Consider the following 24418-nt stretch of genomic DNA (forward strand, 5'->3'; position numbering starts at 1 on the left):
CCAACCTCCAGAAAGAGGGTCCAGGCCCCCATCCGCCAGGTGGTGTTGCCTTGTTGGGGAACAGTTATCTTTGGGTTATATATTTTGCGGCTCTCTCTAAAAACTGCTTTGATTTAAGTTTGCATCCTAGTCACCAGTTCCAGGGCAACAGAAAAAGCATACCCTACATCCCTTTGCACTCAAGTCTTCCCAAAAGAGCAAATATTTGCCCATGAAAATACCAGCTGCTCATCTAAGGCCCCCTAAATACCCAGCAGTTTGGGCGGTGCACTCTTGACCAGGGACAGGAGAGGGACCAGCAGCCCTCAGGCAGGCTTGGCCTGGTGTGGAAGCTGCGCTGTGGGTGTGTGGTGGGGAGGGCCATGCAGGGAATCCTGTTTGAGGGGCCTTTGTGCACACCTGCATTATGGTCTGAGGTTTCATAAAAAGGCTCCAGGCATCCTAACAGGTCAGATAAAGCCCCCACCCTCGGGCTGGAACCACCAGGAGCTCAGTACCTGTAACAGGGACAGTGCCCGGTGTGGGGAGAGGTCATGGGACACTCCGGGGCAGGGGCAGTGGTGCTGGGGAAGGCAGGGGATGCAGTGAAGGGTGGAGGGAGCAGGGTCCCTTGCTTGGGGGTGAGAGTTCTTGGGGAGACCACAGAGCATGGCACACACCATCCCCACCTCATATCCCAAATTCCTAGCCCCGCCAACAAGGGGCTGCTCTACACCCTCTCACCGTGGCTCTCCTGTAAGACCGCACCCAAAAAGGCATCAGGCACCCCTGCCCTACATCCCCTCTTGGGACAGATCCCGTCTTCTTGGAAACTGCCCAGCAGCGCGATTTCAAGTCCGATAGCGGGCCTGGCGGATCTGCACTTCAGGTGCCCTAACTGGCCAGCCATGCATGCCTGGGCTCAGTCCTCTATCTTGCCCACCGGCAGCCTGGGTCCACGTCCGGTGCAAGTGGAGGCCGCGGAGCCCAGGCTGAGCCCCGCATACGGACAGCTGAGGGTGCCCCCGCCCAGCTGCCCCATAAGCCTCCCCCCAGCCCCCGTCCTGGCAGCGCCCTGGCTCCCATTGGCTCCGCAAGTTCTGCCCTCTCACGTCTAGCCTCGGGAGGACGCAGACGCAGGCGCTAGGGGAGGGCCCCGCTGCGTTGCCATGGCTACAGGCGCCGCGATCCGCGCGGGCCGGCCTGCGCTTCTGGGGCAGGCAGCGGGCTCCGGAAGTGTGCAGCTGCCAGGGACCATGGCGGTGCTTGCTGCTGGGGATGGCGGCTTGCTCCGCCGGGCGACTAGTTCTGGCCTGATCAGTCGGCGGCCGACATCCTGTCTGGGGCGGCGTCCCACAGACGGTAAACGTACGGCCGCGCCGTTGGCGGGGCCAGTAGACATGGACCGGGGTGGGATCCGGGTTAGTGTGGCGTCAGGGAAGGGCTGTGGTCCCGGAAGCGGGTTGGGGCGGGGGGAACAGGGCTGGGGCACAGCCTCAGGCTTTCCTCCCCGTCGGGTGCTGGGGCTGGGACCGCGAGTCCGGGTAGCCCTGGGTGGCCGTGGCCTCCCAGAACCCCCGGGAAGGGCAGGCGGAGGACCCGTCTTTTATGAAGACGGGACTTACATGGGTTTTGAAAAGCCCCAGAATCAGATGTTGGAATGGGGTGGTTTATCAGCCTTGTTTATCTGCAGGGAAATTTCAGTTCCATCCCGATGTTGGCTCCTTCGATAAACTTCAGGAATAAGACAAGGGTCAGTGCCGATTAGCAGTTACCTAGGGCTTGACTCAAAATAGACTGTGCGGGGTGTAGGGATGTTAGATGGTCCCTCCCTCTCAAGGTTGGCAGTCTTCTGGGATTAGAGGCCCCAGTTGAGGATTACCTCAACTGCAGTAATGGAGGTTGTGGGAAACATTAACACAGAGAAGGGAGGGGTGTGGGTGCGGTAACTCATTAAAGAAGCCAGGACCCTTGCCTGGCTCTTGTGTAGGAGGGTCTCGCCTAGGGTAGGGCAGCAGTTATCAAAGTGTGTCCGAGGCCCCTGAGATGCAAGACTATTTTCGTAGAAACGCCGGTATGTCACCTGCCTTTTGCACACTCTTGCACTCCCGAGTTTCCTGTGGGGTTTCTCAGGGAAAACCTGGTCTGTGATACCACAAAATAGGGAATATAAAGGCAGGTAGAATTCAGCTCTCACCAGTCCAAAAGAGATTTGCAGAAATTAAAATCACTGCTATTCTTCTCATTAATGATTTTTGTTTAGAAAAATATACTTATTTTTTGCTTAAGAGTATTAATGGTAACATGTAGTAGGTTATTATTTTTAAATGAACTCATAGCATTTTTTAAAGTTCTAATTTAACGTCTAACACAGGAACTATTGATAGATTTAACCCACATAAACAGCAGCCTTTTGGAGTCCTCAATAATTAAGAGTGTACAGGGGTCTGTAGACCAAGAAGCTTGAGAGCCCCTGGAGAACAGGTGCTCTGGTACTAGTCAGGTGCTTAGAGTTATTAGACAGATGCCAAGATGTCTTCTGCATGTGCTCCTGGACTCGAAGTAATTGGCCACATGGAGATGGGTGGGCAGTGCCTCCACTATACAAACCAGAAGCTGCTGAACGTTCCTTGAGTCTAGGCTATGTGCTGTGCAGGGATTCCCGTTGTATCTGTTCTATCTAAGCCGGGATTCCTGTGCAGAGGCCTGGCCCTGAAGACCCGATCTCCTTTGCTCCCTGCAAGGTACCTTCTGTGTGACGTCAACCCTCCAGAGGGCTTCAGCCTTCTTAGAGGCGTCTGTATCCACATCGCCTTCTTCCTGAAGACCCTGCTGAAAATGGAGGAGTTGGTGCTGGTGCTACCCCCTTGGGGCCACCTCTACCATTGGCAGAGCCTGGACATCCACCAGGTCCGGATTCCCTGGTCTGACTTTTTGATCTCTCAAGTCTCAACAGAAACATCCCTGACACTGAGTATGAACAGTTCATTGCAGGTGAGATGGTGATCGTTTAACTGGGGCCAGACGGTTGTTGTTCTGGTTCCGCTGTGAACATCGGGCTGCCTTGCTTCAGGCTTGTTGGTCTGCTTAGGGGCCCTGCTCATGTTTCCCGCACTGCAGGTGAATTTGATCTTTCCATAGTTTTTCTCAGGAAATAGATCTGAAGTGTATGAGCGCTGTGTTCCCTCCCCTCTGAAAACCCTGGCCTCCTGGTGAGATGGAGTGGTGACAAGGAGGCCACTGCCACAGAGGCCTTGTCCCAGCAGGACTTGCTCCCTGGGCAGTAAGGGCCATTCTTACCTGAAGGAAAACACAATGTGTGTGTAGCATGGGCCACGTGCTGGAGAAGGTATGTAACCTCTCATTCAGTATAATTTGGTCCTGCTCAAGCTTCCCATTTTACTTTTTGTAAGAGGTAAGGGTTGAAGATTTTCTTTGAATAAAGCTATTTAGAGCTTATCTTTTTTTAATTGAAATGTGGTTGATTTACAATGTTTTGTTAGTTTCAGATATACAGCTGTTTTGTTAGTTTCAGGTATACAGCATAGAGATTCATTTGCACATATACATAGTCTATCCTTTTTCAGGTTCTTTTCCATTATAGGTTGCAAGATACAGAATATTTTCCCCTGTGTTCTACAGTGAATCCTTGTTGTTTGTCTGTTTTACATATAGTAGTTTGTAATTGTTAATCCCAAACTCCTGTTTGTTTTCTAAGTCATTGAGTGTGTTTTTGTTTTGTAAATAAGTTCATTTGTACCATTTTTAAAAATTCCACATACAAGTGATATCATATAATACTTGTCTTCCTCTGTCTGAGTTATTTCACTTTAGTGTGATAATCTCCAGGTCCATCCATGTTGATGTAAATGGCATTATTTCCTTCTTTATTACGACTGAGTAATATTCATTTATATCTAAATACTACATCTTTATCCAGTCATCTGTCAGTGGGTGTTTAGGTTGCTTCTATGTCTTGGCCATTTTAAACAATGCTGCTGTGATCATTGGGGTGCAGGTATATTTTGGAATTAAGGATCCCTCTGGATATATGCCCAGGAGTGGGATTGCTGGATCAAATGATAAGTCTTTTTTACTCTTTTGAGGAATCTCCATACTGTTTTCCACACTGGCTGCACCAAACTACTTTCCCACCAAAAATGTAGGAGAGTTCCCTTTTCTCCACAGGCTCTCCAGCATTTATGGTTTGTGGATTTTTGAATGGTGGCAATTCTGACTACTTTGAGATGACAACATTATAGTTTTGATTTGCATTTCTATGATAATTAGCGATATTGAGCCTTTTTTATATGCCTATTGGCCATTTGTATATCTTCATTGGAGAATTGCTTGTTTAGTTGTTCTGCCCATTTTTGGACTGGGATGTTTATTTTTTTATTAAGTTGTATGAACTATTTATATAGTCTAGAAGTTAAGCCATGTTCAGACTCATCTTTTGAAAATATTTTCTCCCATTCCATAGGTTGTCTTTTTGTTTTGTTTACGGTTTCTATTGCTGTGGAAGAAGCTGATAGGTGTATTTAGGTCCCATTTGTTTATTTTGGCTTTTATTTCTCTTGCTTGGGTGGATTGCCCTAGGAAAACTTGCTGAGATGTATGTCAAATGATGTTTTGCCTATGTTTTCTTCTGAGAGGTTTATAGCATCTTGTCTAATGTTTAAGTCTTTAAGCCATTTTGAGTTTGTTTCTTTTTGGGTTTTGTTTTATGCGACTCTATTGTATGCTTTCGATTTGGGGTTACCTTATTTTTCAAGTATATCAACCCATTACTATATCTATTTCCTTTAGACTGATAATCACGTAGGCTCCAACACATCCTAAGAATAATGAGAAAAAGAAAAGAAAGAGAAAAAAATCTATCTTTTCTTGCTACTATCTCCCATTCCCACCTTTTTGTATTTTCATGTACTTTTTCTTTTTTACATCTTCATGTTTATTCTCTTGTAACTCGTTATTGCATTTCCAACTATGGTTTTCCCATTTCTATAGCATCCTGCTTCCTTTCTGTTTAGAGTAGAAACTTTTAATATCTCTGTTTTGTTCAATAATGCTGAATTATCTCCCCACCCCCCTCCCCCCTGCGCCTCTGATTCCTCAGTCCAGGGAAGCCAAACCATCCTAGCCTTCATCGGTTCTGGGAAAGCAATCTTCAGAGTGGGAAAAAACATTGAAAAGTAATATTCTGTGTGTTGCTTTCTACCCTTGCCCAGAGAGTGAGAATCACCTCTGAAGGCAGAGGAAGAAAGTTGGAGGTGTGGAGCACAAAGTCTTTTCTGCTTTTGCTACTGAAAAATAGATTGCTTTTGTAATTAGTGATGATACCGTTTAAATTGGTGAGATCGAGATTCCACAGCTTCAGCGCCTGTGAATAACCAGCTGGGAGAAATCTCTCCAGGGCCCCTGCAGTGGGAAAGGCAGCCCCTCTGAGCACCTGTTGTTCTGTATTCTTCCTGACTCCACATGGGTTCGCTACGCACCTTGCAGGACGATGCAGTTACCTGAGGTGGAGGACGGAGAGACCCCTGCTGGGTGGCGAGCCACAGGAGCCCATACTTGAAGGACAAAGTGAAGAGTAGTGGGGCGGGCGTAGGAACAGAGGATGGTTGAGACACAGGATGGTGTCCTGGAGTCCAGCAGGTGAGGCTGGTGGGGCAGATGGGGCCCTGGGGCATGGGCAGTCCTTGAGGGATCTGAAGCAAAGATATGAACCAAGAGACTGGGTTCGTGTGGGGGTACAGCCCCCCTGGAGGCCGCGGGGCAGTGCAGCGAGCCCAGGAGGAGCGGGCACTTCCCCAAAGTTGGGTTGACCGGTCACAACCAACTCACTGGGGACCGAGAGGTACCGAGATATTGCTAACTTTTTGTCCCTCTTCCTTGAAAAAAACTGCTTCCTGTTGAGTAGCCTGTGTCCTTAGTGAGAATTAAAGACATGAAGCAACATTGCCTCAAAGGTCACCCATTGTGTAGCTGTTAATAAGGGGCAAATGCAAACTTGAATAGATGAAATCAAACATTCATCATCGGATTTTAAAATCCTTTAAAATAAAAATTCTTGCTGTCTTTGTTCTTCATTTCAGGGTTCACTTGGTGGTAATAATAGTAACCAAAGCAACAGCAAACCCTTACAGAACTCTGTCCTGCTGTTCCAGGAACTCAGTGTTCACGACAACCCAATGAGGTGGCACTTTACATGAAGGACAGTCATTAATCACACAGCTAGTAAATGGCAGAGCTGGGACTTGAACCCAAGCTGTCTGGCCCCAGAGCCCAATCTCAGCCCCTTCACGGCAGCTCATCATTTGGCATGCCCGACACAGGCCACTATTAAAGAGAGGCATGACCTTGGCCAAGGCTGCTTCACCGCTTGGTCTCTGTTTCCTCATCTGTAGAATGGGGGTGTGGGCAGTGAACTCTGTGAGCTCAGTGGTCACTTCCTCCAGCCCTGCTATTCTACTGCTTTGAGTTAATTTAGTAAGTATCCAAGCCTCTGAATGGCCCACCCATAGGCTGGCGCTTTGCTAGGCCCTGGGTTACTGAGAAAAGAAAGATCAGCCTGCTTCTCCGAGGAGCCTGTGTCCCTCCACGGGAAGCAGCTGCGAGGCCCAGGCTCCCTCGCTGGCAGTCGGGGGTTGGGCAGGAAAGTCTGATAGAAGATGGAGGTAGAGCCACTCCGGGAACAGTGGTGGCCACACAGCTCTCAGGAGCGGGAGCGTCTGTCCAGGCGGCTGAGAGGGGAGTCCTCATGAGGCCAGTAGCCCACCCCAAACTAAGTCCTCAGGACAAAGATCCAGCCATCCCTGCAGTGTCACCATAGAGCCAGTCCATCCTCATCACTGTGCCCCTGTGCTCCTTTGTCCTGGGGCCTCTCTTCCCCCTACACCCAGAAGACTTTTCCCCCTCTCTTCTCTGAGTGTCCCCTCACTTCACCCGTGGTCCCTGCTTCCTGGGCCACCATCTCTGGAGTTGACGTTTTGCCCCCTCACTTCCCCCGTTTGATCAGGAGCCTGGGTTGGCCTCCTTGTGCTCACTTTCCTCCTTCAGATGATTGCTCCTCCTCTCGTGGGAGCACCTGGAAAACCCAGATCCTTTCCTAGCAGTGCCTGCCACCCTGGCCTCCCTGCTCATCTGCCTCAGCCAGGAGCACCTGGACCACCAGCTCTGTATTGCCTCACCTCCTACCATCAAGACCTCAAAGTTGATTCTCCCTCCACCACCCAGTATGGTCATTGTAGGGTCTTCTTCTCCATCAGCCTGAGCCAGCCACCCCCCATTCACCCTACCCCTGAGCTCATATCCAGGCGGGTCTCCACCCCAGGTCCAGCCTCTCTCCTTTAAGTGCCCACCTCTAGCCGTCCAGCTGCTTCTCCACCAGCCTCCCTGGCCCTCCTTCACCCTCACTGGGGCATCAAGTGCTGACTCGTCTGCTTTCCTGCCTGTCCACGTTCCTCTTACTTACACTTCCCCACCTTCTGGCTCTGCATCCACAGTCAGCACTCTCTTTATGACATACAAAACCCCCTTGAGCCTTGACCTTTTCAGTTCCTCACCAGGCCGACTTCCATCTCGGTTCACCCAGCTCTACTTTTTCTGAGCCTGCAGGCAGCAGGCTCTCCCAGCACAGGTTTCTAAGACTGCAAATCAATGCCCACCATGTTGCCGCTGCCAGGCAATCCTCCAGGATTTCTCTAGTGAGCACATTTCCCCACTTATCACTCAGTGGTGTCAACATTCTCTGCTCTCTGCACACCTCTAACCTTCCCTCTGTCTCTTCCCTGACTCCCAGCAGATGGCCTTGCCTCCTGCTTCAGAGAGAATGACATGTGACTGGAAAGGAACTCGCTCACCTGCAGCAAACCTGCTCACCTCACCTTTTCTCTGTCCCTCTCCCACCTGGACTCTAGCTGTAGTTGTTCTTAATTCAGTGAGTTTAGTTGACATATATATACACAGTTAAAAGCATAGCACACTATTGGCTACCTTCTAGGGCTTACTTTTTCAATTTAACATAGAGTGTGTGATTCATCCACTTCGTTGCATGTACCTGCAGTTCACTTGTTTTAACTGATCTTAAATGTTGTGTGTGTGAAAGTAACACAAGGCAAGTGTAAGCCAGGATACAGGATGCTGGTTACTTCCTGTGAGAAGAGGCCAAGAGCAGGATAGGACACAGTATGTCACTGTCAATACTCCTGTTCTGATGCTGGGTGAAAGGTTCACAACTGTTTCTTAAAATATAGATTTTAATACATAAATACCTCTGACAGGCACCTAAGGTGAGAATGTGTCATGAACCAAGACATACAATGGGTAATATTACATCATTATTGTTATGAAATCTTGTTATAAAATACATTAATCATAATCCTACATTGTTATGTGTTATATATTATATAGATGCATGAATTATATATTATGTATAAAAATACCTATATATGTATTATATACTATCTGATAATAAATAAACAGAACATAATATGCTAGTATATCTACTATTATGTATTATTTAATAAATAATAACATACTCTATCCTGTTATATGACATGGCACATAATCTTCAATCAAATAAAAATATGTCACTATATGTAATAGTAATTAATAAAATTAAAAAAAACAGCCCGCAGCTTTTAACGCCGACACCGCTCCAGCTGTCACTGTGATTTCTCTTCCCTTTCATGGCCGAGGTCCTCACAGTGTTATCCGTTCCCCCTTTCATCTCCTTATCCTGAAGCTTCCTCCTCCTCCCATCCCATGCTGCCTTCCGCCCCGTGGCCCCTCTAGTCACCAGCGGCCTCTGGGGCACTGATCTGCGGGCAGGTCTCAGGCCCCAGCTCACCTGCCTGTCCGCTGCCTCTGCCACCGCTGGTGGGGGCGGGGCGGGGGTCAGAGTGCACCCCTTGTCCTGGAAGAGAACACAGCACAGACTGTGACCAGCAGCAGGTGTGGCCGGGACCTGCAGGACTGGGGGGAGAGCCAGACTGTCTGCATCCAGACCTGGGGCACTTGGAGTGTGAAGAAGCCCCGTCCTCACTGCCCCTGAAGTGAGGAAAACACCCTCAGATGAGTTAAAGTGCTTATGACCTAGGTCTGTTGGCTGGAAAAGACAAACGGGCCCCTAAGGGGAGGGTAGTTGATGTTCCAGGCCCCACCAAGGCCCTAAGTGCTGGCGGGGAACCAGGCTGGACGCTCCACTGGACCCAGTGCCCCCACGGGGGTGGGGCCTTCGGGAACAAGCAGAAAGCCCTCAGTCTCTGGGGGGGAACGGGGCAGTGTGGGAGCATCCCTGCAGCGAGTCAAATGACGTCAGGGATTGTGGGCTCCCTTTTTATGGCCACATCGAGCCTCAGCAGAAACCACAGCAGAAGTGGATTCCTGTCTCTCCAGCTGTCATTGTATCTGAGTGCCAGGCTTCAGACCCGATCCCCTGGGGCACTAGGACAGTTACAGACAGGCAGCTCGGGGAGGCCTCAAGAGGACGGTACTGGCCTTCCTGCTGACACGATTACACAAAGATCAAACAATCCATCAATGGGAATAAAATAAGAAACATAGTCACATCTGGACCCCAAGCTTAGACGTGGTGTATGGGTGACATTTATCGACAATCCAGCGAGGGTCTGGCCAGAGCTAGAGGCCAGGGCAGCAAGACGGGAGTGACACTGAGGAGCATCATTGTGCAGAGGCTGGACTGGGGGTCTGCAGGCTCCTCCCAGGAGGAGCCTCAGTGTTTGGGAGGTGGCTAACATGCCTCCTTCGTATCACCAGCAAGTGATGCCACCTGCGGAAAATCAGCTATAATCCTGAGCCGGATCAGCCCTGGTGATGTGATAAGGGCTCCTACAAGAGGGGGCGCCAGACAGATAGTGAACCAACCAACAGGCTGATGAGTTTCTGGCCTGTGTTTATCGTGCTTTTGTATCAAGAATGAGGAGAGAGTTGAATGGCTCACCATGAAGATTTTAACAACTTAAGAGTGTTCCGTGTCTCACCCGAAGGAATTCAGGAGGTGTTTAGTCCCTGTGGAGACTAACGGCCTCTTGGTTCTTCATAAACCTTGCAAACCCACCAGCCCTCTATGGCCAGACCTTGGCAAGTACCTTCCCTTGTTCTAACAAAATCCTTTCCACCCACGCCTGTGGTAAGCTTTTATTTTTTTTTTAAATAATGGGAATGAAGATACCTTACAGCCTCCTCAGACCTCTCCTTAGGGTTTCAGCCCTTAGACCCCAGCAAGGGGGCCTGCTGCCCTGGGTCCTGCACTACAGAGGGTCCCTCTGGCTCTGACACTTTTCTGGCCACGACCTCCATGGGGTGGATTCAGCAGGGCCAAGGGGACAAGGTTATTGGCTCCATCCCGTGCTCTAGAAACCCAGGAACCCAAATGCCTTACCTCAACAGCCCCTGACCCATTTCTAGTGCCTGCACTGGCTCTCCCTGGAGTTCAGATTCCCAGGACTCACAGAGAGGCCAACGGGCAGCTGTTGGCATGGAGGGTATGGGCAGAGCCCGGATGTGAGGTCTGAGTGTCCCCCTGTGCACATCCAAGGCCCCTTGTGGCAAGGGATGGACACAGCATTGGGAAGAAAATGGTCAGGCTAGTGATCAGAGACTGGGAATCAGCTCTCCCCACACGCTCACTTTCTTTGCCAGAATCCCCTGAGTCTGGGAAATCTAAATTTGAACCTGGCCTTCCCCCTTATAATGAATGTATATTTGTAAAGGCAGGAGTTTAGAACCTACTGCACTTAACATGTTTACATGTATAGGAAGTGAGCTCACAGGTATGCTCTGGTTCTGCACTTCCAAAGGTCCAGAGCAGTTATGTTGGCTCTACTGAGACTGTAAGTGGTAAACACTATCTCCAGAGTGGAGGGGCTCCTGCTTCACTCTCGAAAGTCAGGAACTTCTGAGTGGATAAAAAAATGGACACTGTGACCCTCAATTGTAAATTGTTTTAGAAAAACGCCAAAGTGTGTATGACGTGTGTGTGCGCACATGCGCACCTGGGGACGTGTGCGGTACATGACTGTGACTGTGTGTGTGCGCGCACGCGAGCCTGGGGATGTATGTGGTTCTGTTTGTTATGTGTGTGTGTGCGCCTGAGGACATGTGTGGTTGTGTGTATGGTATGTGTGTGTGTGGTACATGACTCCATGTGTGTGTGCACATGGGGATGTATGTGGAGCAGAGCCAGTGTGTCTGCAAGTGTGTTTGTGTGTATGTGCATGCATTAGTTTTAATAGTAGAAGCTGTTCTTTAGAATTATGAAGTAGTAAAAATTTTATGATGTCCCTTCTGTATAATTCAAATTTAAAATAATCTTCAATAACCAGAAATTTAGTCCCCCTCAGATTCTGATATTTTTCCATATTGATTCCCATTTTACTGATGGGAAAATTGTACCTTAGAGATGTTAACTGACTCAATCAAGGGCATGAAGCTCACGAGCCCAGGACCAGGACGCAGTCCAAGCCATGCTACTCCAGAGGCCTGGAGCCCTGCTCACGATCACGCGTGGCCTCTTGGCGGGGGAACAGACTCTGATAGGCTGTGGCCAGCGTGCAGGCTGCCCAAGCCGGGGACTCGGGAAGCCGGGCAGAGAGTACCAGACAGCAGACAAGAGTGAAGGGCTGCTCAGAAGTCAGATAGTTTCCTAGGTCTTGGATGAGGAAGGAGGCTCACTGCTCATCCTTGATCCCTTTGCTGGTGGCTAAAATGTACAAAGGCCCACGAGAGCACTTCTGGGAGCTGCCTGCCGAAACCTGGAAAAGGACTGCTCAGGACTGGCTCTGCAGTAGGAGCAGAGGGAGGCAATGTCGCCTCCAGGTGGACATCCTTGGTGATGGCAGTAGGAGGCCTAGCAGTCTTGGTATGGAAGTGGCAGGACAAGGTCCTAGTGGATGATCGTTTTCACGTGTCTTAAAAATCATTGCTTCATATATTTTATCCATTTTGTGGTTTATTTTAGGATGGTAAATACGGTCTCTGTTACTCCATATTACATGGATTGATTAATTTTTTTATTGTTAATTTTCTCTTCAGTGATTTGGAAGCTATATTGCCTCTTAATGAAAATTCTCTCTAAATTTTTATAAATGATCTCTAAGTTCATAACTTTATATGTAATTGAACCAGTATTCCTATAAAAGTCTCAAAAGTGAAATAATCTATTAGATCCTGTTCCTCAATAATGATAAATTTAGCATATTTTACCTCTCTGATGTTCCAAATTGTGTGTGTGTGTGTGCTCCAGTTACTACTTTTTAGACAGTTGTTTTAAGTTTGTTATATTAACAAAGAAAATATAGGTATAAACACCTTGGATTTCATTGCTCACTACCACTATTTAATCCCATGTCTTTCGCACTTTTCAGTTATTTACTTATTGGGATTTCCCAATCAACTGGACACATGATTGACTAATTTTTTTCTAGCGGTGGAATTGGAACACTTACATATCTATATACAGATTTATGTTCTCCTGATCAACAACCCTCAGCGTGTTGTTGATGGCCCGAGCCTTGTTTTAAAATAAGGCATTGTTTTTCATTAGCAAAAAAAAAAAAAAAGAAAAAATTTCTTAATTTTAGGTGCTGTCTTTTTATGGCTGTCTAGTCTTGTATGGTGAATGGATATGAATAGAGATTTCCTTAACCTTCCTCCTTCTTTTTGCCACATCTCGAATTCATTGAGAAGCATGTTCTTACCATTTCTCATACGGGCTTCCGCTTTGACTTCCACTTTAAACCATCACCCCACTCTTTTTCCCCATGCTTATTACTGAAAAAGTGAGCTCTCTATCGGATTAAAGGTGGTTCCCGTCAGAGATGTGTGGCTCCCTGTCCAAAGGTCCAAAGGAAGAGAAAAGGAAAGATTCCTATTTTTGATGGTTACATTTTGTCAGGTTAGAGATCTAGTTATCCATGTGGCTGTGGTGGAATCTGCAATATCTTGGCTCATAGTTTCATTTTTCTGGCTTACTAGGGGAGCCGCATTAGCTGGGGTCACGGCGCTGTGGCCGTTGTCAGGATCCCGGGGCTGAGGCAGCCCCTCTCCCCCCTTGTTATTTTGATCTTGCAAACTGGGTCCCAGCTATATGAACCCTGCACATGGCGGCCAGGATTGCCATCCACGCGACGTGTCCCCAGTTCCTCATCGTCCCTCACTGCTATCAGCTAGCTCCAGTAAGGGTACAAGATGGCTTCCACTGCGGTCCTTCATCTTTCCTCTCCAGGCAGGCCCTCCTTTCCCACTAGTGGCCCTAAGCCTTCTCTCCTGCGCTACATAAGCTGAAGGAATTCCTCAGGATTTCCAGCAGGTAGATGGAGCTCTTCTATGTTTGGACCACTTCAGTGCTTGCAGTGGAAATTTAGGAGGTGGGAAGAAGGAGCTTGGGGGTTCTCCGTATCTAGGGGCTCCCTATCCAGCAGATTCAACTAACTGTGGATTGAAAATATTTGGGAAAAAAACAGAAAGTTTCAAAAAGCAACACTTGAATTTGCCATACACTGGCAACTACTTACATAGCATTCATGTTGTATTAGATACCATGTGTAATCTAGAGATAATTTAAAGTACACAGGAGGACACAGTGAAAGAGAAAGTGACAACAAATATATGTGTATACTCATGTATAACTGAAAACTTGTGCTGTATGCTGGGATTTGATACACCATTGTAAAATGACTATAACTCAATAAAAAAGTTTGAATATATATTTTAAAAAAAGTACATGGGAGGATGTACATGATTTCCATGCAAGTCCTATGCCATTTTATACAAGAGGCGTCAGCATCCATGGATGTTGACATTGGGGGGGCAGTCCTGGAACCAGTGCCCCATGGTTACCAAGGGATGACTGGAAGTCCAGGCTCCTTATCACAGCCTGTCAGGTCCCCACGTGGTCTGAATCCTACCTGTACCACACTTCCCTTGTCACTCTCCTCCAGCCCTGGCAGACTGCCCTCAGATTCTTGAACAGGCCACACTCACTGCACTTCATGTCTGGCCCCTAGAAATACCCGTTTCTTTCTGAGCATGGCTCTGCTTTCACAAAATGGGCTGCACTGTCACTAGAGAAGACAGTGTGGAGGTTCCTTTAAAAACTGAAAATTGACTTAACTCATGATCCAGCCTTCCCACTCCCAGGCATATGTCAGAAGAAAACTCTAATTCAAAAAGTCACAAGCACTTCTATGCTCACAGCAGCACTATTTATAATAGCCAGGACATGGCAACAACCCAAATGTCCATCGACAGCTGACTGGATAAAGAAGTAGTAGTATATTTATACAATGGAATACTATGCAGCCATGAAAAACCAAATGTCATTTGCAGCAGCATGGATGGACGTAGAGATAGTCATTCTAAGTGAAGTAAGCCAGAAAAAGAGAAAAATGCCATATGATATCACTTAAATGTGGAATCTAAAAATGACACAAATGAACTTAGCTACAAAAGAGAAACAGACCCACAGAGTTAGAGAAACAAACTTTTGGTTACAAGGGAGAGAAGGGGATGGGAAGGGATAAATATGGGAATTCAAAAAATGCCCCTCTTGGGGAGTGATGGAAATGTTAGCTATCTTGATTGTGGTGATGGTTTTCTGGGTGTAGACATTTATCAAATTCATCAAATACTACATGTGAAATATGTGTATTTTACTGTACAGGAATCATACCACAATAAAGGTGCCTGTAAAAATACAGGAAAAGATTGGCGGCATTGTGTCCTATGTTTTTATGTGTCTTCAGTGAGTGGGTCTACAAGTTTCTGATCTGCCATATTTTCTGAACCAGAAGTGCCCTCCTTCCCTTTTCTTTGGTAAACTGTCAGTGGGTGGCATTTATTCCAGTGGCTTTGACTGCTCTCAGTCCACTGATTAACTGTCAAATCTTTTCCAGCATGGACATCTCAGTTCAGTCCCAGAAATATACTTATAATTGACAAGTAGACATTCCCACTTGATTAGCCCATAAAATCTCAAGCTCTGTATGTTTGGATTTACACTCGCTCACAACTAGATTTACTTCTTCAAACAATGGCATCACTATCCCATCTGATTTCCGAGCCATACATCTGGGAGTTTTCCTTTACTTTTCCACTCCCTCACCCCCGTCAGTACTACAATTCTATTCCTTAATGTCCCCCAACTAAGTCCCCGCTCCTTGCTCCCCACTGCATTAATTCACACCCCTTGCTAGTCTCCCCAGTGCTGTTCTTTAGAGTGAACAATCCACTTTGCTCACTTTTAATGACTAATCTGTGTCACTCTCCTCCTTAAAACCCCAAAGAATTCCCCGCTGCATAAGTGAGGAAGTCCACGCTCCCTGATTTAACGTCACAACTTCTCATCACCTAGTTGCTGCTTTTTTTCAGCCTCAGCTTCCATTAGTTCCCCACAGCCTCTAGCCTCACTGACCTTCCTTCCCTAAGTGCGAAGTGCTCTTAGACACGACCAGACCTCTGCACGAGACACACAATCTGCCGAGAATCCCGTACCCACCACGCACTCTCCTGGCCTAGAGATTTGCTGGAATCCTTCAAATGTCAGTGCAGAAAGCATTTCCTCTCTGACACCTTCCCTACCTTCTAGAACCCTGCCCCAGGCAGTGCAAGAGCCCCTCTGAACATACAGTATACATGATGCCAAGTGACTCTTACCGCATTGTTTTGAAAACCTATTTAAATTTGTCTCTTCCACGACACACTGTGATCTCCTTGAGGGATGGGGGCTGTGTGGTACTTGTCTAGACAGCTAATGTCTGGCACAGACCCCGGGCCATTGGAAACAGTCTGCTGACTCATCAAGAATTGTCGCCTTTGCGATGTAAGAAAGACTACATGATCTCTGATCTTACACCATCCGGCAAGGTTCAAAATAATTTCACACAGAACTGCACAGGCAAAATATGTATATTCTTTTCCTCTTTGTGAGCCCGAGATCATAGGCATCCTGGAACGGAGGTGTCACTCTAAGCTGTCTGTCCCCTAGGCTGTCACGTCCAGCTTCAACATATTTTTTAGAAGTTGTAGGGATACGTGTACATCACCCCGTCTTAGAGCAAACGGCGCTTCAGCCTGACCCAGTTTAATGTCTATATGATAGTCAGAAATCTTCCAAACTGAAGCCCGAAGAAACATTTCCCATCTCTCCTTCCAGTCTGTCTTCCATCTGCATCACACATCCCCACTACTCATCTGCGTCAGGCCACATTCTACCTAGAAACATTGTCGGTGGGACACTTGGACGAGAACTAATTACAGCAGTCATGAAAATGGTCCCATGAACGTAGGCTCTGCACAACAAGGTTGTTTTGACCAGAGGCCTCAGCCGTGGCCTGCAGGGTCTGTTCACGTGTTCTGCCTGGCTTCCCTGCAGACGTTCTGCAGAAAATCAAGCCTGCAGTTAAAGTCATAGAAGTTCCAAGAAATCCAGAATAAAGAAATGAGATTCAGCCCCTTGGGAATATTTTTGAAAACCATCTACTAATAGGAAGAAGAGATTTTAGAGGTTTGTTTCAGAGCAGATGATGTCCAAATGTTGGTGGGTCAGTTTTGTCATTGTTGCTCGCTAGTTGGCTTTCTGCTGCTTCTAACACGCCTCTGTATAGAGAAGTGGCCTGAGTCGGCCCTCAGAGCAGAAAGGTGAGCTGGGCCTGGAGACAGCCAAGCTCTTCTGCTGTGTAGTGACCCACTGAGAAGGAAGGGATGGCCCAGGGCTTCCTCTGACTCTCTCCCTCAGTTATAAACTCTATGAAGGGAAAGTGGAACAAAAAATCTTAATTCAATACGGTATTGTCAAAGTATAAAAATAATTGTCTTTGGAGGGGATGGCATAGTTCAAGGGCTAGAGTACGTGCTGGGTTCAATTTGCAGTTACTCAATGTAAAAAAGTAACAAGAAAAATTCTTTTTAAAAAAAGAAAAAGAACAAAGAAGAAAAGAGATCTCAAACAACCCAAGTTTAAAAAAAAAAAGTCTTTTAAAAATAGTAATCAGCTCAGTCTTTTGCTACATTAGGAGTTTGGGATTAACAGATACACACTACTATGTATAAAATAAATAACCAACTCTCAGGTCCTTAATAACCTAGTTCAACCTGAATCCTTGAACTTTTTTCCCCTAAGCAACCAGTGGAAACCTCTGAAATTCTCATCTTATAAAATCATTCATTTAAAGGCGGTTTGAAAGTTACTGCTTAAAACATTTATTTCAGATTCCGTGAATATAGGTCTAGTAAGAAAGACAGACAATAAACCAGTAAGCAAATAAATATATGATGTACTGCCAGGTACTAATAATTGCCACAAAGAAACATAAAGCATATTAGGAGAGAAAATGATTGAATAGGACATATGTGCGTGCTATTTTAAATAATGTGGTCAGATAAGTCCTCTCTGAGGGTAAAATAATTTGAACAAAGTCCTGAATGAAGCAAAAGAATAAGCCACATAGGTAACAGGCAAGAAAAGCCTCCCAGGCCGGGAGAAGTGTAAGTACGAGACTTGGAATTACAAACAGAGCTGTACTGGTGGGGACCATCTGGGCGGTGAAGATGGGCTGGAGCAGAACGGTGAGAACTGAGGCTGCAGAGGTGGGTGAGGGACCGGATCACACAGGGCCTTGGTAGGGACTCTGGATATCCTTCTGAATACAATGGAAAATCACGAGAGTATTTTGCAAAGCAGAAGAACTTGATCTGATTCATACTTTAATAAGACCGTTCTGCGTAACGTATGGGGAATAAGCAATGGAAGCAGGGCAAGGTAAGCTGATGGGAAGGCACTGGGAAGAGTGCTGCTGACCTGGAGAGAGACACCGAGGTTGGGCTGGGATGATGGCGGAGACGGGCTGAAAGGGAACACAATTTGACAGTAAAGGTCACAGGCCTTAATGCTCGAGTTGGACATAGACACAGAGTGTTTCAAGGTGATGGGTATGTGATATTTGGAGCTGAGTCGCAGTTTTTATGCAGAGACCTGACAGGAGAATAAATTGGGCCCATTGACGTCGGTAAGAAGGGTTGGTGGGTGTTGACTTCCCCGTAGAGCCGCGTCTCTGTTTCTCTGTAGATGAAGTCAGCAGAGCAGGGATGGGTGTTCCTACTTCTGCAGAGAATTCCGTGTCCTCCTCATTGACAAATTCGAGAGGCCGACCTGCCCATCCAATTGCAACATCTTGAATCTGCTTCTTTCTATCCAGGAGGAGATTTCCAACTAAGATGCCAATCAAAAATTCCCGTGTCCAGAGTTAGAGCTGTGTGCCTTTGGGATGATCTCAGAGACGCCTCCACAGAGGCTATGTGTGCTCTCTCTCCCTCAGAGCACACAGTTCCCTTCAGTCCGCTGGGTCTCAGCAGAGAAGATTTCACAAATAGCCCCTCTCAGACCCTGGGGACCAACCTCCCACTTGGCCGAGCTCTGAAAATGAGCACGAGTTCCAGGCCAAGGGCCTTCTCCAGGGCGCCATCTGGCAGATAACATGAGGACAGTGCACAAAAGAGTGGGAGGGTTGATGGTATAAATGGATTTTAATTTTTGCTCTGCGTCTGATTTTGTCCTTCCGTTTTGTTAAGGAAGTGTTCTTAGGCCAGACATGATTCTCCTTTTTTCTTTCTAATTGATCATCCAAGAGGTTTAGATAGGGTATTTGTTTTAGGGTAAGAATCTTAAAAAAAAAAAAAAAAAAAAAAAAACCTTGCAAATTGGTCTTGTTAGACATTTGGACGAGTAAATACTCCAAGCAGTATTGAACCCCCTTGTTCCTCCAGGGGGTCTCCAAAGGTATACATGTTCCAAATCTGGCCCAAAACCAATGAGCTTTTCTTTTTTTTAATCACTTCACCATGGACAAAAGATATAACTAAAGAAGGTGAGAAAAGAGCAGGTCCCCATCATCCAGAGTCCCTCCCAAAAAGCCCACAGAAGTAAAGAGGAGATGAACGAGAGAAACGGTTTATTTATACACACGCAGGAGCCAACCAGAAAAGTAACTACCATGTTAAATGGTGAAAGTTAAAGGCTTTTTTATCAACATCACTTAATAGGGCAAAGGGAGAGGAGAGAATTGGTGTCCATGACAGGTTTTCTTCTACATCTATTGAATCTCAGGTATCTTCAGCTTAAAGTGCTTTTGTATTAACTGTGGGTTCCATCTGACTTTCCATTCCTCGAACTTTGTTCTTCTTTTTCAAGATTCAGTCATGTATTCTGAGCCCCTGGATTTTCCACGTGAATTTTAGATTGATTGTGAAGTCCTGCAAAACACTACCTGGGATTTGGGTAGGCATTTTTGAATCCTTAGATCTATTCGTGGACTATAGTCATCTTAGTAGAATGAAGCCTTCTGCTCAATGAATATGGGATTATTCTCTGTGAATGTAGGTCTTAATTTCTCTCAACAGAATCTCTAATCTATTGTAGTCTTCAGTGTCCAAGTCTGGGACTTCTTCCTCACCTCCATTGGATGCTGATTCAGAAGAGACACGACCTCATGGAGAACCTCTGAAGCCACGGAGCTGACATGGAACTGAGTCCTGAGAAGGCTTTAAATTCTTTTAAAAATAGGATTAATATAATTTAATTACTCCATAGATGAGTAATGAATGGGTCACATTAACATAGGATTTTAATCCTTTTAGAATTAGTAGAGTAATATAGACACATTATAAAAAATTGAAATATTGCCTAAAAGAGAAGAGATTTGTAATTCCCACCCACAGAGGTGTCTGTCATGAATGATTTGGTGCTTATGTCTCAGTCTCTGTGTCTCTCAGTATGTCTCTCTCCATCTCTGTCTCTCACACACTCACAATCAGATCAATTAACATCTATATTGATTTCACACATATGTGGTCGTGCAGATGGGACCCTAGATGCAGACAGTGGGTCTGCATACTTCCACCCTGAGGCCTCCCTTGACATTGGGTTGAGAACAGGCACCCACTTTTCCAACTGCACAGCATTCATTCATCCACATGATCCAGAACGAGTGGAACCCATCCCCTCTCCATCAGCATTAGTTTTGCTTTAATTCTGACTGTTTCAACCAGTGCTGAGATGAACACCCTTGAAAAGGCATTTTTGAATAAGTGTGTAAGGATTTTAATGGGATGAACTCTAAGGATCAGAACTTCTGGGGAAGAGCTGCATCTGTGGCCCTTTGATGCGTCCTGCCCCCTGTTCTCCTGAAGAGGAGCGTCCCTTCACTCTTCCCTCCAGGGTATCTGCCGGAGCCTCTGCCTGCTTACATTGTCACCAGGGCTGGTTGCCACCTGACTAAAGCCCCGCCAGTGTGATGGTGACCGGTGCTGTCTCTGCAGTGTTTCCTTCTGCCTGTGTTCTCACCAGAGAGGTCAAGCATCTCTAACACACACTGGCCACCAGCATTGCCTCTCATTGGAACTGCCTATGTCTGTTCTGTTTCTGTTTAGAACACTGGGTTTCAAAAGGATTTTGGACTACAGGGATGGGAAATCTTCCTCCAAACTTGGGTTATGAGGAAAGATTTTTCCACGTTGTGGTTTGTCTTTCAAGCAGTTTTTCAAGGCTTTTGCTAATTTTTTTGATTCGTTTGGTTTTTTTTTTGTTTTTGTTTTTGTTTTTTTGGCCACACGAAGAGCTAAGTATCTCCCTTCTGTCTTCTGGCTGTGGTGTCACAGGGGGAACAGCAGTGTCTACCCTGAGATTATGCACAGAGTTAATAAAAGGGCTTCATTTTGTACATCACATCTTTAATCCCCCTGGATATCCCCTTAAAATAATAAAAATGATGTTTCAAGTGAAAACAACAAAAAATCACCAGCCCCAGCTTAAAACATGTGGGCAGGGCCAAAAAAAAACACCTTTTTTAAAGTTTCATTGACAGGGAACACCCAGGAGAGGTAAAGACACGCAGAGAGAAAGAGGACTTGGGGTTGTCAGGGGCTGGGTGAGGAGGGAGGGGAGTGCGCCCTGGATCCATGGTTTCAATTTGAGGAAAGAAATAGTGTGAAACTAGATGGTAGTGATGGTCGCACAACATTGTGAATGCCCTTAATGCTCCTGAATTGCACAATTTAAAAGCTGAAAAGTCTATATTTTATTAATGAAACTCTAAAAAGCAAAATAAATGATGCCATAAATGACGTGAAACAAACAAAGGAAACTAAAGAAAACCAAACAAAAACATCTCCAGCAGAAGGGACATCAAGTTTGGGAGGGGGAGGTGGAGGGGACTGATGCTGGGATTTTGGAGAACATTTTGGAGAAGAAGGTGTGGGTGGGTGCAGAGGGGGCTCTGCCCCAGGGGATGGTGATGCCTGAACTGATTCTCCGTTGCCCAGCAGTCCAGCTGCAGATGCAGGTTCAGGAGGAGCAGCAGGAGCGGCAGGAGGGAGCTCGGGGTCTCCTGCTGGATCCAGATCGTCCTTTTTTTGGTCTCTGACATCTTCCCCTCCCCCTGCCTGCTCTGTAACTTTTGGATGTGGAGAGAGTTTTAAGTCTTGTGGAACAGCTCATGCTGTGAGAGAGGAAAATTTTACCCACCTGCCTCCCTTTCCATGTGCCTCTTCAAGGACAGAAACCTTCCCAGAGCTTTCCAGACAGCTCCCATCCAGAAAGTGCCCACAGGATGTGTTCTGTGACTGAATTTTTCCAGACAGGTGGTCTGAGGCCATTGTTTGCTCTGGTCCCAACAGTAGCCTCTGGGGACACCTCCCTGTGTGGCCCAGCCCTCGCCCCTCCCTCACCTACACACATGCACCAGCCCTGCCTTTCTGACCTTCGGGCTTTGCTTCGGGGGCTCCTGGCCCTCCACCTGGCTTGCAGCGAGGTGGGCACGGTGCTCCAGGTCAGAGCCGGGTGTGCTGAACAACCTGTTAGCCCCGGGCAGGTCCCTGGGGGGAGCCCTGGGTGATGTCTGGGTCGGAGGCCTGCCCCACTGATTACTGGGCCATGGTGGTGGGGACCCCTCCATATTCAGACCCACCTGGAGACTCCGCTGGCCCTCAGAAGAGTGGCACAACAGCCCTCCCCTTGGGGAGGGGGCGTTGGTGTTCTTATTCATCAGCTTCTGTTCAGTATGTGGTATCTGGCTCTGCAAAGACAGTGACCAGCAGCTGACCCGGCCTGGAAGTCTCAGAGCCCTGCCCGGCCAGGAACACTCCTGATTCTGTCCACTCGAACCTCTGCTGCCAGATGAGACCGGGACCATGTTCAGCTCAGACTCCCGGGAGGGAAAAGACATACCCAGAGAGCAAGGGCTCCACCTCGGGCAGCAGAACCCTTCCCCGGCTCTCCACATCCCAGCCAGCCACCTTTGACCTGGGCTGTGGATGTGACCGGCCCCCCAGGCCTCTGACCTACTTTTGCTTGAGGAAGAAACCCATCCCCAACATGACTACTCTGTCTCCACCAGCCAGGACGGGGCTGTGTGGCTACCTTGGTGGGATATGTGTGGTGGCCCGGCCTGGGCGGGTCTGCCCTGGGCCTCCCTGTGTTACCTTTGAGTCTCTCGGGCCAAAAGGCCAGAGGTGCCTTGGGTGAGAACTGACCCAGCGCCAGCAGCGTTGGTACAGCCCCTGGCTGCAGGCTTTCCAGGGTCTGCGGCCTCGGGATATTGTGATGCAGCAGAACATGCCTCTGTCTCCAATCAAGTGAGCTGAGTAGGGACTTCTCTACAGAGTGGGTGCCTGGTGACTTCGGTTCCAAGTTCTTTTGGGCTCTATTGCCAGGGAAGTGAAGTCACTTCCTGGGGTCAACTTATCCAAACTTCCTCCTGACACAAAGCTCCCCAAGGACCTTTCTGGGCTGCCGATCTCTCATTTCTCACTCCATGCCATGTCCACACACAGTGACATCAACTCAGCCCCCCCCCCCATAGCCCTGGGGAGGCCTGGATGCAGCCAGTGCCGCAGCTCTGAAGACACAGCTGGGTTCAGACCTGGCTCCCCCACCTCAGCAGTTTTATCACCATGGAAAAGCCACGTGCCTCTCAGGGTCTCCCCAATTCCCCATTGGCACAGTGGGTATCATTCTGGTCCCTGATTCCTAGAGAAGCCATCCAATCTCTAGACCTAGAAACACCTACTGCATCTGTCACCCCCACGGGCTGGCATCACAGGGAGCTCATGCACAGACTCAGCAAAGGAAGGACCCCACAGAGGGCTGGCGGAGGGCAAAGCACATGCCACACAGGCCGGGGTCTGCCCTGGGGTCTGGAGAAAGTCACTTTCTTTGCTGCTTGCTTCCCAGCTCCCAGTCATGAGACTGAAATTAAATACAACTCTGACATCGTCTGCTCTGGCATGCAATCTCCTAGGTCATTCTGTCATGTTGACATACAGGCTCAGGGTCCCATCTTGGCCTCTGTGGTGGGCTGCACCACAATGTCTTCCTATTTTTTGCCTTCTGTTCCCACGCCCTTGTGTGATTCGCATACCCTCCCCTGGAGGGTGGATGGACTTTGGGACCAGGTTCTGACATGTACACTGACTTGTGAAAATGTGCATGAGTTTCACTCATTACCAGCTCCAGTGTTCCTCTTCTCTGTCTCTGTCTCTCAGTGCCTCTCTCTCTGTCTTGTCTCTCTCTCTGTTTCTCTGTCTCCCCCTGCTTTTCTTTGTTTCACTCTGTATGTCTCTTTTCCTGTATGTATGTGTGTATATATTTATGTGTTTATGTGTGTATTTATGTGTGTGTATTGTTTGGGCCCAGGGCAGGTCTCTTCTCAAAATCCCTTGATGGCATATTGATTATTTTGAATTCATGTTACTGAAGAAAAATTATCTTTGAAAATTGTGCAAGAACTTTGGTGGGATCTTCTCTAAGGACCAGCACTGCTAGGGAAGGGATGTTCCTGTGGCATTTTGATGTATCCTGTACCTTGTTCTGCCGGAGAGGAGCGTCCATTTGCTCTTCCCTCCAGGGGACCTCATGGGGCCTCTGCCTGCTCACGTTGTCACCAGGGCTGGTTGTCAACGAGCTAAAGACCTGCCAGGGTGATGGTGGCCAATGCTGTCTCTGCAGTCTGTCCGTCTGCCTGTGTCCTCACCTGAGAGGTCGAGCGTCTCTAGCAGACACCGGCCACCTGCACTGCCTCTCGCTGGAACTGCCTGTGTGTGTTTTGTTTCTTTTCAGAACACTGGGCTTCAAGAGGTTTTTGGACCACAGGGATGTGAAGCTTTTCTCCGACCTTGGGTCATGAGGAAAGCTTTTTCCAGGCTGTGGTTTGTCTTTCCAGCTATCTTTCTTGGCCTTTGTTTTCTGCTTTTGTTTGGTTTTATTTTGCCACAAGAAGAGCTAAGCATCTCACTTTTGGCTCTGGTTTCACACTTAGAACAGCAGTGCCTACCCCGAGATTATGCCAGAGTTACTAAAAGGGCTTCATTTGGTACGTCTCATCTTTAATCCATCTGGATTTTCCTCTCAAAATACAAAAAT

General features: G+C 47.4%; 1 long non-coding RNA gene across 1 annotated transcript; it reads left to right on the forward strand.

Annotated features, from left to right (window-relative positions):
• Nucleotides 1-1191: 1191 nt before the first annotated feature.
• LOC141574605 (uncharacterized) lies at nt 1192-8409 on the forward strand. The gene is made up of 3 exons (XR_012501492.1): nt 1192-1341; nt 2724-2973; nt 7787-8409. It is a non-coding gene; the product is annotated as an uncharacterized LOC141574605 (long non-coding RNA).
• The last annotated feature ends 16009 nt before the right edge of the window (nt 8410-24418 follow it).

This window comes from Camelus bactrianus, chromosome 22 (assembly GCF_048773025.1).
Source record: "Camelus bactrianus isolate YW-2024 breed Bactrian camel chromosome 22, ASM4877302v1, whole genome shotgun sequence".
Lineage (NCBI taxonomy): Eukaryota > Metazoa > Chordata > Mammalia > Artiodactyla > Camelidae > Camelus > Camelus bactrianus.